Source organism: Desmodus rotundus, chromosome 2 (genome assembly GCF_022682495.2).
Source record: "Desmodus rotundus isolate HL8 chromosome 2, HLdesRot8A.1, whole genome shotgun sequence".
Lineage (NCBI taxonomy): Eukaryota > Metazoa > Chordata > Mammalia > Chiroptera > Phyllostomidae > Desmodus > Desmodus rotundus.
The window spans coordinates 57,984,140-57,997,661 of record NC_071388.1 but is presented as its reverse complement, the minus strand read 5'-3'; the positions used below and the strand labels follow the sequence as shown (position 1 = coordinate 57,997,661).

Sequence of the window (13,522 nt, the reverse complement as noted above, 5' to 3'; positions counted from 1 at the left end):
TGTGATGTAATAACATGACATCTTTCTAAATGTGATGGTGTTGTTCTGAAGGATGACATTAGTTTCTAGAGCACATAAAGGTCCCAAATAACTAGCATCTTCTATTAATAAGTAAATGCAGTTTTGAATATTTTATTGTAACTTTTATAGGAATGGACTTAGTAAGAAATAAAATTTAAAAAGTAACAATAATATGCAATAATTTGGGGGGAGGCCTTTTTTGGACTCAAATGATTTTTAAACTGTGTTTATGAACATACACAGACAACTATATAAGCAGTAAGATTTGGTCTTGCCCATTATCTGAGGAAAGCTAGGGAAAAAAGACCCTCAAATAAAAGCAAAACAAAAAATATTACCTTTTATATACATTTTGAATGACTGGAGTAGCTCAGAACTATGTTTGTGAAATTAGGGTACCAGTGTAAGTTAGCTTTGGGTTTAGAGAGAAAGTTGCTCTGATTCACCTGCCCATCTCCCCAACTACAACCACTTCCCAACCCAAAGTAAAGTGCATTGTCAGTGAAAACAACAGCTGAAAAAACAGGTAGGTAGTAGGCTAGTCTGATCTGATGCTATCCCTGGAAATTTTTTGGCCATGTAGCTTAGGGAATTAAAGAAATTAAGTCATCATGACTACTGTCTTTCAAGATTAGCAATCTGCCAAGAGTTCTCTGAGTTTCTGTGGGAACTTTGTTTAAAGTTGGAATAAGGCAAATGTTATATGTCACACTTTGTTGCACAGCCTCAAAAGGTAATGTACTTTGGTGGATTAAGTTTGAAAAATGATGGCAATTGACCTTGATTTAATTTCCTAAAATCTGCTCATCACTTTGCTCCATTGTCTGTGAAATGGGGCTAGCAGAAGAATCCAGGTCAGATATTGAAGACTATAAATCAGAAATCAAAGTATTTTAGAATTGACATTGGCCATGAAAACTAAGGATAGGGAATGGTGACAACTTAACTTTGGGAAAGTCACGTGGTTATTTAATGGTAGACCCTGGACTCTAATCTGTTGCCCTCTGCTTACAGAGCAGTTTCCTGGTTTCCCCATTCCCACCTTTATGCCCAGGTCACCTCTCCAGCTGAACAATGAGCTTACGGGAAAGTAAAGCCTGGACATCTAAGACGCCTAAAAGGGCTTTTTGTTGTTTTCTCAGGGAAGATTGTTCCTAGGCATATGATGTAATCACTTTCTGGTACCTCTTGAAGGGCACGGTCCCTGGCTGTTCATCCTGTGCTGCTTGGCATTCCTTCGGGGTAGCATGCAGCCACAGAGAAGATCGGATGTTAAAAACCCAGGGCTTCTGAAAACGACGGCACTGTTCCTGATGGGCTCTGAAGATCAAAAACCAGGCTGGGTGTGTGTGTGGGTATTGGGCTCTTAGCAACCTGGCACACCAGCTTGAACATTGATCACATTGAAATTTTAAAGCATTTCTGGTTATAAATGGAATACATGTTGATTGTACATAAACCAGGAAATAGGGAATTATAAAGAACAGAATGATCTGGCTGCAGTAGGACTTTCCATTGCAGAAAATTTTCATTTGAATAACATTCTATTAGGAAAAATATTTTATCCCCACTCTTGAATACAATTCCAATTATAATATTTGTCTGCCACTCCCAATTTTTAGTAATAATTTTCATGTTTTGCCTTTTTTGAAATGTGTGGTAGAAAATTATTTTTGTCAAAGTGATTTATGCACTTGGTAACAAACAAATCCAATAGAACAGAAGGACTTTTGTTGAAAAACAATGGTTTCCTTCACCTCCTTAAACCTCACAAAGAGGACCTTTTGATTTTTTTAACTGTTTGTGAATCTAATTCTTAGATTGTTACCTTCTTAACTTTAATATTCGTTTACCACTATTTTTTGTCTTATCAACTTTAACTCCTCATATGAAAGTGAGAAAGTAGCTCCTTAAGTTTTCTTTCTTCCTCTTCCAAATTTAATATTTATATTGTTTTTAGTTTGTCTGTTAGGTCATCTTTCTTCCTTTTCAGGTCAACTTTTGACAGTATTTCTTGACTCTCCATTTTGTAAGTCAAGGAGGTTTGGGTAGCTTACCTGTTATATAATTTAATTTTTATTAATGTCACTCTAACATTCCAAAGCCCTGAACCCATTACCAATAAAAGTTGACCTTTTTATTTATAAATTATTCTTTTTAAGAAAGATTTGAGGGGGAGGGAGGGAGAAAGAGAGGGAGAGAAACATGGATGTGTGAGAGATACATTGATCCGTTGCCTCTTGCACACCCTCAACCGGGACCTGGCCTGCAACCCAGGCATGTGCCTCAACAGGGAAAGTGGTGACCTTTCAGTTTGCAGGGCGGTGCTCAATCCATTGAGCCCCACCAGCCAGGTCTATAAATTACTCTTGAAGTTGAAAATCCATAGACAACAATTACATTATTGCAATTCTATAAATATAGTTCATTCAGACTTGCACATTGGGTCTGGTGTCAGGACTCCTGGGCCAGTCAGAAGATGATATATCAGCACCAAAGTCAAACAGATTCTTTCTTTTCACTCTTACAGTTGTTTACATTTCTGTCACCTTTTAGTTTCTTGATCTTTGTACCTTGACTTTCTTAAACATTTCTTCCTGGTATTTCTAATTGCCTTTTTATATGTTTATATGTTATTTGGCTTTATTAATGTCTCAAAATTTTTCTAGGCTCTTAATCCCATCAGTCTATCAAATCGTTCCCTAAGCTTTTATGCCCAGATTCCTTCATCTTTCTGTGCCGTTCTGGACTTCAGCCTTGCAACAGAGTCGTCATCCTGGAATTTCTTTTCATTTTTCTCCATGGCTGAAAATGCTGTTTCCTTTTTCCATGTCTTCCTCTTATTTGGTTTATGTTTTCATTTTGCTGGAGTACATCCTTGAGTAACTTCATAAGAAATGTTTGTGGGATGTAAATTTCTCAAGTCCTTTTCAATTTGAAAATATTTATTTTAAAAGTTGTTTTAAAATGATTTTCTTAAAGAACTGACTTGAATGTTTTCTTTCTATTTATCTTTGGATGATAATGTATAATGTAGCTGTTTTCATGAAGGGCTTTTTATCATTCAAAAAATATTGCCTGCTGCCTTAGTTTCTTTGTAAAATGAGGATAGTAATAACTATTTAGTGGTGTTTTGAAAGATCAGAGGAGATAACATGTTTGAAGTTTCTGGCACATAGTAGACTTTCTGTGCAAGTTTCTTCCTGTCTCCCCACACACATACCCTGTCTACCTGGCCCAAATCAGATGCAGAAACCTTGGCAGTAAAAGAGCTGATTTTGACTCTCGGTTGTAGTTACGGCTCTGAGTGACAACCTGGATCTGGGATTGAAAGCCAGTTCTTAAAATTTAAAATAAGGATTGAGAGTTACTTTTCCTGTTAAGGAACCTAAACAGGAATACCCACCTGGATGTCCTTTTGCTTTAGCATCTTGGGCAGAGAATACCTAACCCCTTCTAAGGACAGTGTACTTTTTATTTTTTGGAATCTGGCTTGTAGCTACTAGTGGGCTGATTTTGTGTGTGGCGGAGGGAGGTTGGGGTGGAGAAATGGAGACTTCAAGAGGGGAGACAATTGACATTTGTTGATGACCTACTCTATGCCAGACAAGGCAGGGAGCTGAATCTGTGCTTTCCAGAGACACATCATCAGAATCAGCTATGGAGCACACTTCTGACACATGTGTATTAAACCTTTTTTCATAACCCTAGGTGCTTTCACATATATTCTTTCTTTTAACCCTTGTAGTGACTCTGTGAATAGGTACCTGTTATTAACTCATTTTACTGTTGAGGAAACTGAGGCTCGATAGGTTGAGTCAATGGCCTAGGGTCACATAATAGGTGAGTGGCAGAGATTGAATTGTGGTTCTAAAACCTATGTTCCTGCTCTTACATTGTGCTGCCTCATGCCAATTACATGCCCGTAATTAGGCCCTATAATTAAGTATCCTAGAAGAGAAGGTAACTCCGGAGTGGTGGATGGAACATTAGAGTGTGCTTCCGAACTCAGTCTGGGTGATCAAATTTGGAGCTCTTGGTGCTGGAGGGAGAGAGAGAAAGAGGTTACCAAACAAACAAACCAGACATGGATCATACACCTACAGTGCCTATTTATATTTTATTCTCAAGATTTCCACCATTAAGGAATTCATATCATTTCACGGGGAACACAGGTGTGACTGGGAGGGTGGGGACCTAGTTGACGTCAGGATTGGGTGCACTGCTGAGGACTTGTGGAGTGAGTGGGTCAATGAGACGTTTGTAAAGTAGGTCCAAGGAGAAAAAGAGGCAGGTTTTCTTATTACCTTTATAATTGCAGAGATTGATTGGAAATAAATTTCTGTAGAGATTTGAGGCACTGAGCCTCAATTTTTGCTTGTTGACCAACTGAGTTGAGATGTGTAGGAATTATAGCATGAAAACTCGTCCCCTCCCTTCCCTTCCTCTTTCAGTTAAATATCTAATCACAGGAGAGGGAGATGGAAGTCAAAGAACCAACCAAGTCAGGAAATAGTTTTTGTTTTTGGTTTTTTTTTTTTAGATAAAGGGTGATTTAAATAAAAGGGCGAATGTAATTTTAGGACTGTATAAATGTAACTACTCCTTAACTAGTGGCAAGGAGCTCCACATTCAGCCCTTTGAAGGCAACCACAAGGCTGATGTGGCCCCTGGTGAAAATGAGTTTGACACTCCTGGTTTCGGATGCGTGGCATGCATGCTCTATCCTTCCCTTAGAATTCAAAATATATTAGAACACTGAAGACTCCAAAGTCACTTCTTACAAAAACTAGTTTACTTTTGTTTAAGCCAGTATTTCACAAACTTATTTGATTTTTGAACATTTGTATTATAACTATCATCTATTACCGTCCACTCAGGAATGAAACCTTTTTGTGACCTTCACTGTTCTTATAGTTGAGAGTTTCATGTCTGAGTCAAGTTATAGTTTTTCTTTTCAGTGTGCCTTGTGTATACATATTTTCATTCATATTTCATGATTTAATAATTAATTACCAATGCTCAGAGGTGAGAAATGGCCCTGAATATCAGACAATAGGATATAATACAAGAAAAATAGCAATTACAGTCCAGTTTGATAGGATCATAATCCTGGTTTCTTCTTAGAAGTGTGTGTGTGTGAGAGAGAGAGAAAGAGAGAGAAGAGGAAGAAGGGTACCTACCAAAATGTGTACAATAGTCATTTCTGGGATTATGGATGATTTTTCTTGTCTACTTTCTGCCTTTCTATTTGTTCCAAATGTCCTACAATAAACATATGTTTCTTTTCTTTTCAAAAAAAGATTTGTTTATTTTTAGAGTGAGGGGAAGGGAGGCAGAAAGAGAGAGAGAGAAACACAGATGTGAGAGAGAAACATCTATTGGTTGTCTCTCATTCATACGTGCCTCGAGCGAGACTGAACCTGCAACCCAGGCATGTGCCCTGAGCAGGAATTGAACCTGCGACCTTTTGCTCTGTGGGGCAATGCTCAACCAACTGAGCCACACTGGTCAGGGCATACATTTATTTATTTATTTATTTATTTTTAAAATATATTTTATTGATTATGCTATTACCGTTGTCCCACTCCCCCCCCTTTTATTCCCCTCTGCCCTGCATCCGCCATCCCACCTGCATTCCTCTCCGCTTAGTTTCATGTCCATGGGTTGTGCATATAAGTTCTTCGACTTCTTCATGTCCTGCACTATTCTTAACCTCCCCCTGTGTATTTTCTACCGACCATTTATGCTTCTTATTCCCTGTAGATTTTCCCCCATTCTCCCCTCTCCCCTTCCCCGCTGATAACCCACCACGTGATCTCCATTTCTACATTTCTTTTTAAATTGGCAAGAGTGAGGTTGTAAAAACTGCGAGAGGAGGAAAGAGAAGAATCATTGGAATGGTAGATCTTGGTAGACTTGGACCCTGGGGCCATCTTAGCTGAAGCTCAGCTTATGTAATTGAAGTGTTTTTCTTGTTTTGGGTTTTTCTCTTTAGAAATGAATTGACAGAGTAATTGCTAAAATCTTAACCAAGAATTCTCCATAGATGTCCCCTTAGGATGAGAAGTCAGCTTATGGAAAATCTCATGTCATATAGATTTCCTTCAGTTTATCCTTTATCTGTATGCTCTCTTTCCTAGAGTTCTAGCCTTTTGCTGTTCCATCTAGGCACAGCAGACAATAAGTAGGAAAGGACAAAACGGTGTTCAGTTGTTTGGTGCTGTTAGGTGAAGTGAAATCAGGGGATATATATGCAGTGCTTATCGCTGTGCCTGGCAGGTAAGCACTGTTGAAAATTTATTATTGTTGCCGTTCCTGCTTGAGATGGGAATGGGGGCTGTGAACTCCCTTGACCTTTCCTTTGTGGCACCTAAATGACATTAGTTGTTTCCTCATTTACAACAAAAAATTATTGAACTTCTCTTGTGTGCTCGCAGCATGCAGTGTACCATGAGGTGAGAGATGGCTTCCAGGTTTCCCAACCTCAGGCAGCTGACAGTCTACCTGGGGAGACAAGGAGAACACAGACAAACCAGGCTAAATAGCTGCCTTCTGACCTGTGTGGTGGCAGAGCCTGGAGCAGCTGTTCCCCGTGGGTTGGAAGCTCTTGTGAGCTGTCTCATAATAAGGCAGTCCTTTCTATTTTGGCTACTGGTCTGAAATTTGCAGCCGTACTGAACGTCTTTTGGTTTCACCCATTGGCCATGCTCCCTCTGGCTTTGGAAACTTGGCATTACCTGTGCCTGGAACATTATTTCCCTGCTTTTTGCCTGGTTAACTCCTACGCTACCTTCAGGCATCAGCATAGATGCCGTGCCTGCAGGCGGTTCTCCCTGACTCAGCCCTCATGCTGGTTTAGATGAGCCTGTTATGTGCTCCCAGAGCCCCGTGCCTCATCTGAAGCACTACTGCCATAATACTGTTTATATTATTTCTCTTTTCTTACTACTCTAACCTCCAGGAAGCAAGAATGGTGTTCGTCTTGCTTGTCATTGTATAACCTGAGCACAGTGCCTGGCACATAGGTGGGTGCTTGATAAGGAAGGAATTCCGTCCTGTTTTCTTTTAGCCGTTTGCACTAGACATTTCTCATAGGAACCTGCCATGTTTGGGAACGTAATTCCATCATGCCTATGCCCTTTGGTCTGAAGGTTTAGAGTTATAGCTCCACCTACTGAATGCAGTGGAGAGGAAGATGGACGAAGGGTGGGTGGGTGTTCATAGACATCTCTATAAAGGTGATTGGGCATAAATGGAACCTTGAAAAATAGGAAGAATGTGGGTAGGTGGGCAAAGAGGCCTCCTGGGAAAGAGGAGATAGGAAGAGAAGTACAGAGGCAGAAATGCTAAGGGTGTGATTTTTTTTTTTAAATTATTGATTGATTTTAGAAAGAGGGAGGGGGAAAGAGAGGGGGAGGGAGGGAGAGAGAGAGAGAGAAACATCACTTTGTTGGTCCACTTATCTATGCACTCATTGGTTGACTCTTGTATGTGCCCTGACTGCAGATGATACTCTTAAGCAACAGAGCTACCTGGCCAGGGCCTAAAGGCGTGGCTTTGAGGCCAAGAAGAATGTAGCCTGACTTGGGCGAAAAGAAGTGTCGGTTGGAAAGTGACTGTGCATCTCACTGAGGCTTTAGACCCTCACCTAGGATGGGCTTATTGACATTTTGCTAGTAAGTGTCAACTTCCTCATCTCTTAGTTCTGAGATTGCCAACCTTACCTTTATCTGAATGCAGGATAAGACCCCATCATTGACTCCTATGTTGGGATCTTCCTAGTTGTTTAGGGAACTAAGCATTTTATACTAAATTAAGAGTCTGAAATGGCAGAGCCTTTTATAGCAATCCACCCATCCATCTGTCCATCCATATGTCATATATTCAGTTTAGCCTGTGCAGTTTCGCAGTAGTGGGTGGTCTTTACTCTTTGGCTGAGGCCCAGACCTACTGAGTCTGCCATTTCTGCTGGTAAATGAATAGCTTGTGGCTCTAGTTGTTCCCCGAACACCCTCATATGGTTTTCAATAGTTTCTCAGCTCCTTTGAGGCTGATCAATGGGGCACAGACAAAATTCAGGTTCTGCAACCCAGTGAACCGACCAAGGCCCACCTAGACCCTGTCCCCTGGGGATGCCTGGTCTGAGCAGCCAGCAGCCTTCCTCTCAGGGGCAGCCTTCCTAAACTCTCAGTGAAGCCCAGCGAGAGTCTTTTCATGCCAAGCCACAATGCTGAATCACATGGTAATGTTTTCAGATGACTTCTTTAAATTAAAAAAAAGTTTTTGAATAGGTAACACCCATAAATGACAAAAATTCAAATAGTACCAAAGCACTATTGTGAGAAGTTTCTCTTCCACCTTCCCTGAGTGCTCTGATTCTCTTTCCAGAACACCAGTGTGAGGGAGCTGATGATATCTCAGTGCTACTCAGAGTGTGGCCCCATGGACTGATACCCAACTGGTTCAAGACAAGCTAGATATAGAAATTGAGAGTGTTTAGAAACTTTTATAGCAAAATGACGTTGTTGTGACAGCTCAGTACATGATCAGTGGGATTGTCTTACGGAACAGGGTAGTTTGGGTATGTCAAACTTTTGTGGTGACTCACATGTGGCCCAAGCCATCCACAGTAGGACCACATACTGGTCTTGACAGATTGAAAATAAAAAAACCCTGGTCCTTTGCCACAAATAGTTTGAGAATCACTGATCTATCTGTTTCTCTCAATTCTATTTATCCATCCATTCATCTATCCATCCACCCACCTTCTTATCATTTCATTTTTCCATCCATCCTTATAGCTGTCTTTTATGTATCAACCAACCAATCAATGATCATATCTTTTATTAACTTAACAAGAATAATCCATCTAAGATGCTAAATAGTGAGTCTCAATAGAGAAACAAACTTTATGGCACAAATGTTATGTGTGATCTGTTTTCCAGTACATAATATATTTTATGTGTTTGTGGTCCCTATGCTAACTCATTGTTTTGGAAATATGCTTTGGCACACTCCAGTTCTGAATACTGAAGATAAATCTAAATTCTGTTCTTTTTTTGTGAATAATCTACCTGTAAGCATTGCTAGCTGCACACTGAGTAATTAAACCACAGTGCCTGGAGAAGAACATATGTGCTGGATTGATTATTAAAATACATGCTGGATTGTTTATTAAAAATACATATCCTTTTGTGCTGGCTTTTCTACAAACATTAAGATGCAGAATATTGGTCTTTCTCCCAATTCGTCCATGAACATCATTTTTTGGCCTAGGCGTTCAAGGATTGGGAAAGCAGCTGTGGTAACCCATCGAAAAGTAGAACATGCAAGCAAATGACAGATGGAACTAAAATAAACACGTAACTTTTACTGGCTTGATTTTAATCATCTTCAGATTTATTTTTAAAAGCTGGCTTTTTAACATGCTCTTATCAAAAATACTAAAACAGAACTGAAGGATATAAAGTAAAAAGAGTCCTTTACCTGCTAGTTTCTATTGAAGTGTAACCACTGTTCACAGTCGCTTCTGTGTCTTCCAGGGATTTATTACGCACACATACGACTTCACTTATAATGGCCTCAGCTGGTTGTTTTGCTGTTGTGGGAGCCACAGCTTAGGTGGTCTTTGTTTCTGGTTGACCTGTACATGGCCTTGGAACTGCATAGAGTATAGGCATGGATTGAATTATGGAGAACTAGATGTGATGACTGATGGGGAAGTCGTAGGGACAAGAGCTTTGCTGGGGTAACTATAGTTCAGAGATTGGGATTTGGCTTTGTGGTTCAAGAAGTTGATGTCCTTGGTGCTCCGAAGCTGATGAGGTTTTTGAGGACGGTCTGTGGGCTGTACTGGGATGAAATGGGGATAGAAATTTTAACTGCAGTTTTAGAATTTAAAGCAGTGACTTGAGTATTTGCCACCCTGGAATGAAGTCCTTAAAGAGTGTTTTAGTTGCTGGGAACTTGAGTTAGTGGTACTGAAAAAGGGAACACAGGATATCATTTAAAGGAGATCAAGGAGTAAAGTTGGCAGGATTTGGTAATAGATTAGATTGGAGCATTGAGGCAAAGATGGGAAAGGAAGATTTGCAGGCTGTGTGATGGCTTGAGTGAAGTTGCCACTAATTGTAACAAGCAATACGGGAAGGTTTAGAAGAGATTGAGAGGTTTATAACATGTTGGGTTTGAGGTAACATTAAGATATCCAAGGAAGATACACACATACACACATACATAAAACAGTTAACTAATTTATATCCAGATAAGTAATGTTACCTAACTATATCTGTGTAACTGTAACTATATATATGTTTGTTCAAATTCAGATGTGGATGAGATTTCTGAGAGGTTACAGATAGAGTGAGAAAAAAAGAGAAGGAAGTCCTGATAGACCCTGGAAAGGAGGTGGAGAACAGCAGCCAGAGCGATAGGAGGGAATCCAGAAAGCAGTGCATGAAATGCAGGGAAATTCAGGCAGGAGGAATGGTAGCTTCTGTGGGTTGTTTCTCAGAGGCCAAGATGAGAACTGAAAAATGTCCAGTGGGTAGTTTTTCCACTGAGGACACTTTCTTTCCTCAGGGCAGGGCAAGGGCTTAGGGTACTAATTTACATAATCTAGTTTTTGAAGAGAGAAAAATGAAGAAATTAGGCATCTTAATTGGATAAGATACATCCTCCAGTTCCCTTATACTCTATGGTGTTCCTGCTAGGAGTGCGGCTCTCTTACGACAGGTCTGATGGCGTATAGAAGGACCGCGCATTTGCTTATTTAAACATCTTGTTAAAATGAGGTCTGAAATCAGAGTTTTATAACTAACCGAGATAAGTTGTAAGATTTGGTAAAAACACTGCTCTGCGATAATCACTTGCCGTGAGGGATTACAGTCTCCAGCCTTAGCTGTGGCAGAAACCTTGTCACAGTTTATAGCGCACGGGGCTGTTCTTGCTGGGACGCGTCATACTTAATTGCAGCCATAAACATAGCAGATTCTGTTTGGAGAGCCTCAGTTAAAAATTTATGATTTGGAGTATTATGTAATTATAGTTTCAGATAATCGTTTATCTTTCCTATCTTTATTTCTCCATTTGCTGTAACTGATTTTGATAACTGGCAAAGGAGATTCTGAAATTAGTGCAGGTAATTGCCCAGGCCGGTTTATCCTTTCAAAGTAGGTAAGTAAATAAAACATGTATGATTACATCAAACTGGTTTGAGTGAGTCTGGATACATTTTGTAGTTAAAGGTGGAAGTCCATTCCACCTTTAGGAAAGGCCATTCTGTTGCATTTTGCTAGTACGGGGAGCACCTGGTGGCTTTGTTACTGGTTTGGAATTTGTATAAACATGTGAATTTTGTAGGAGGGATTAAGAATCATAAAAGAAGCAGTAAATTTCAGTGTGGCTTATAAAATTACCTACGTTTTCTGAAGATGCATTCTCTAGTGCAATTATCTCCACTTTCATGGGTCTGTTTTACGTAATGTGTGAAATATAAGGGTATGTATACAGAATGTTTAATAAATGTGGATTCTTTTTACATAATTAAATCATCCAACATATATTTGACTATTCATGCAGTTTAACATAAAATCCAACCATAAATATATGTTACATAAAAACTTGGAAGAAGGAAAGATAGGAATGGAGAAAGAATCAGTTACTTAATGGTTATGCTGTACCCAAGTATATTTTTAAGATATAATCTCTTTTTCTCAGGTTTTAAAGAAAGTTTAGCTATGTTATGTCTGAAAAGAGTTAAACCTGAATTTACCGATCTCGCGTCTGTGTAAGTGTGGAGACGGCAAGGGCTGTGCCTTGGGCTTTGGAAAGCGGGGTCTCCAGCAGGGTCCCAGGGCTGTGGCCCACGCGGCACCCAGTGCAGCCATTGCTCTTTCCGTTTGTCTGTTGCTCACCTGTTAGTAACTATCGCGCAGTCCGTGACTATTAACAGATAGTTAACAGCAGGGGCAGAGTAGAGTGTGGGGTCATTATGGACAATTTGGAACGTCAGCCCTAAAGACATGATTTTAAAGGTTAGATCTAGAATTGTTGAAACTTTTGCCCGAAACTTTGGCAGGTGAGTAGAGCAAGGGATGGACTAGCACAGCCTTTTTAATTATTAGCCAGAACGAGGTGAGTCAAGGTGTGCCACAGTGTTTTTCGTTTAGCCTAATAATTGGCCAGCCCTAGTTAATTGGTTGAAAACCATTAAAGGCTCTCAGTTGCACATGATCTTGGAATGTTCAACTTGCCTCATGTGTGAATAAAAGGGCCCATGTTCTGGCTAATTAAAGTGCATTGTCCACACTCTCCTTAAAGCCGAGTGGCAGTAACGAGTTCAGTTTTAAGAGTTCTTGGAAGGTCCTTCTGAGGCGTGGTAAACATCTTGGTGACTGGTACCTATGTATTTGGAGTCTAGTTTTGAGAACTGCTGGAAAAAAAGAGTATTTTAAACTTCCAAGGGAGCATGGAGGTGTAAACTGATACCATGGAGTCGCCTGAGCTGAAGTGAAGGGTCATAGATACTGACACGTATTACAAATGGGTTTTTTAAAACAATGTCTGTGTTGTACAGTGAAAATAAAGTCTGCCAAGAGCAAAACAAAAAAATCATGTAGTGGAACAAAAGAAAAGGATACTGTGAAATAAATAATATCTACATAATTCCATTAAAATATAAAGTTTCCTTTCCAAAATGTAAATATGACTTTTTAAATGAATGTTTTAAAAATCGGATTGTACTTTGATCTGTCCAGTAACTTGGTGCATAAAGTCATTACGGTTCTGAATATGTCCACATATAGGCTACTTCAATAAATAATAGGTCTGCAGAGCATGTAAAAGATAAATAAACTCAAGTGACATTCTGTTTTAGCGGTAGCATAGAAATTGTTTTTTATGATAATAGATCAAAAGTAGTTCATTGGTGATAAGCAAAATGTTTTCATCTGTCAGTTTCTAAGGCTAGGATAACATTTAATATAAAGTGTATTTGTTCTCACCTATCATTTGTCTATGAAAACCAGTGAGGCAATGCAGGCAAAGGGGTAAGCTATAGAAACATTCACATTGAGCAAGGGGATCTGGTAAGTAGTTCAGGTGGTTTCGTTCTTGCTCTGAATGGATTTTGAACATAAGGAGAGATTGCATGGAATTAAAAATTGTTGTTTCTGACCTTAGTGGATAGGCATTTATCTGAATACTGTTGGAGGACCAAAGTGTTGCTTACAGGGATTTTACAAGAAAGGTAGGCACAATTCTTGTGCAAGGCGGGCTACCTCCGTACTGAGATCTAGGGTGTCCTGTTAGTGCTTCATGCAGTTACAACATTTCAAAGGTGAACTTTTGGGGAGGTTAGTTTGTGGAGGAGAGGAAGATAATGGAATAAGTTGAACAAACATCCAGAAGGATAGGGTTTATAAAGACCTTGAAATATTGTAGATGTCCTTTGCTATAGGACAAGGCCAGAAATGTTGCCCAAGTAGTTTATAGGAAG

At 39.6% G+C, this 13,522-nt stretch overlaps 1 protein-coding gene and 1 non-coding gene across 2 annotated transcripts in view; one reads left to right on the top strand and one right to left on the bottom strand.

Moving 5' to 3' along the window:
* Positions 1-13,522, top strand: part of WWTR1 (WW domain containing transcription regulator 1) — a 122,636-nt gene that overhangs the window by 2,858 nt on the left and 106,256 nt on the right. The window lies entirely within an intron of this gene.
* TRNAC-ACA (transfer RNA cysteine (anticodon ACA)) lies at positions 5,461-5,539 on the bottom strand. The gene has a single exon. It is a non-coding gene; the product is annotated as a tRNA-Cys (tRNA).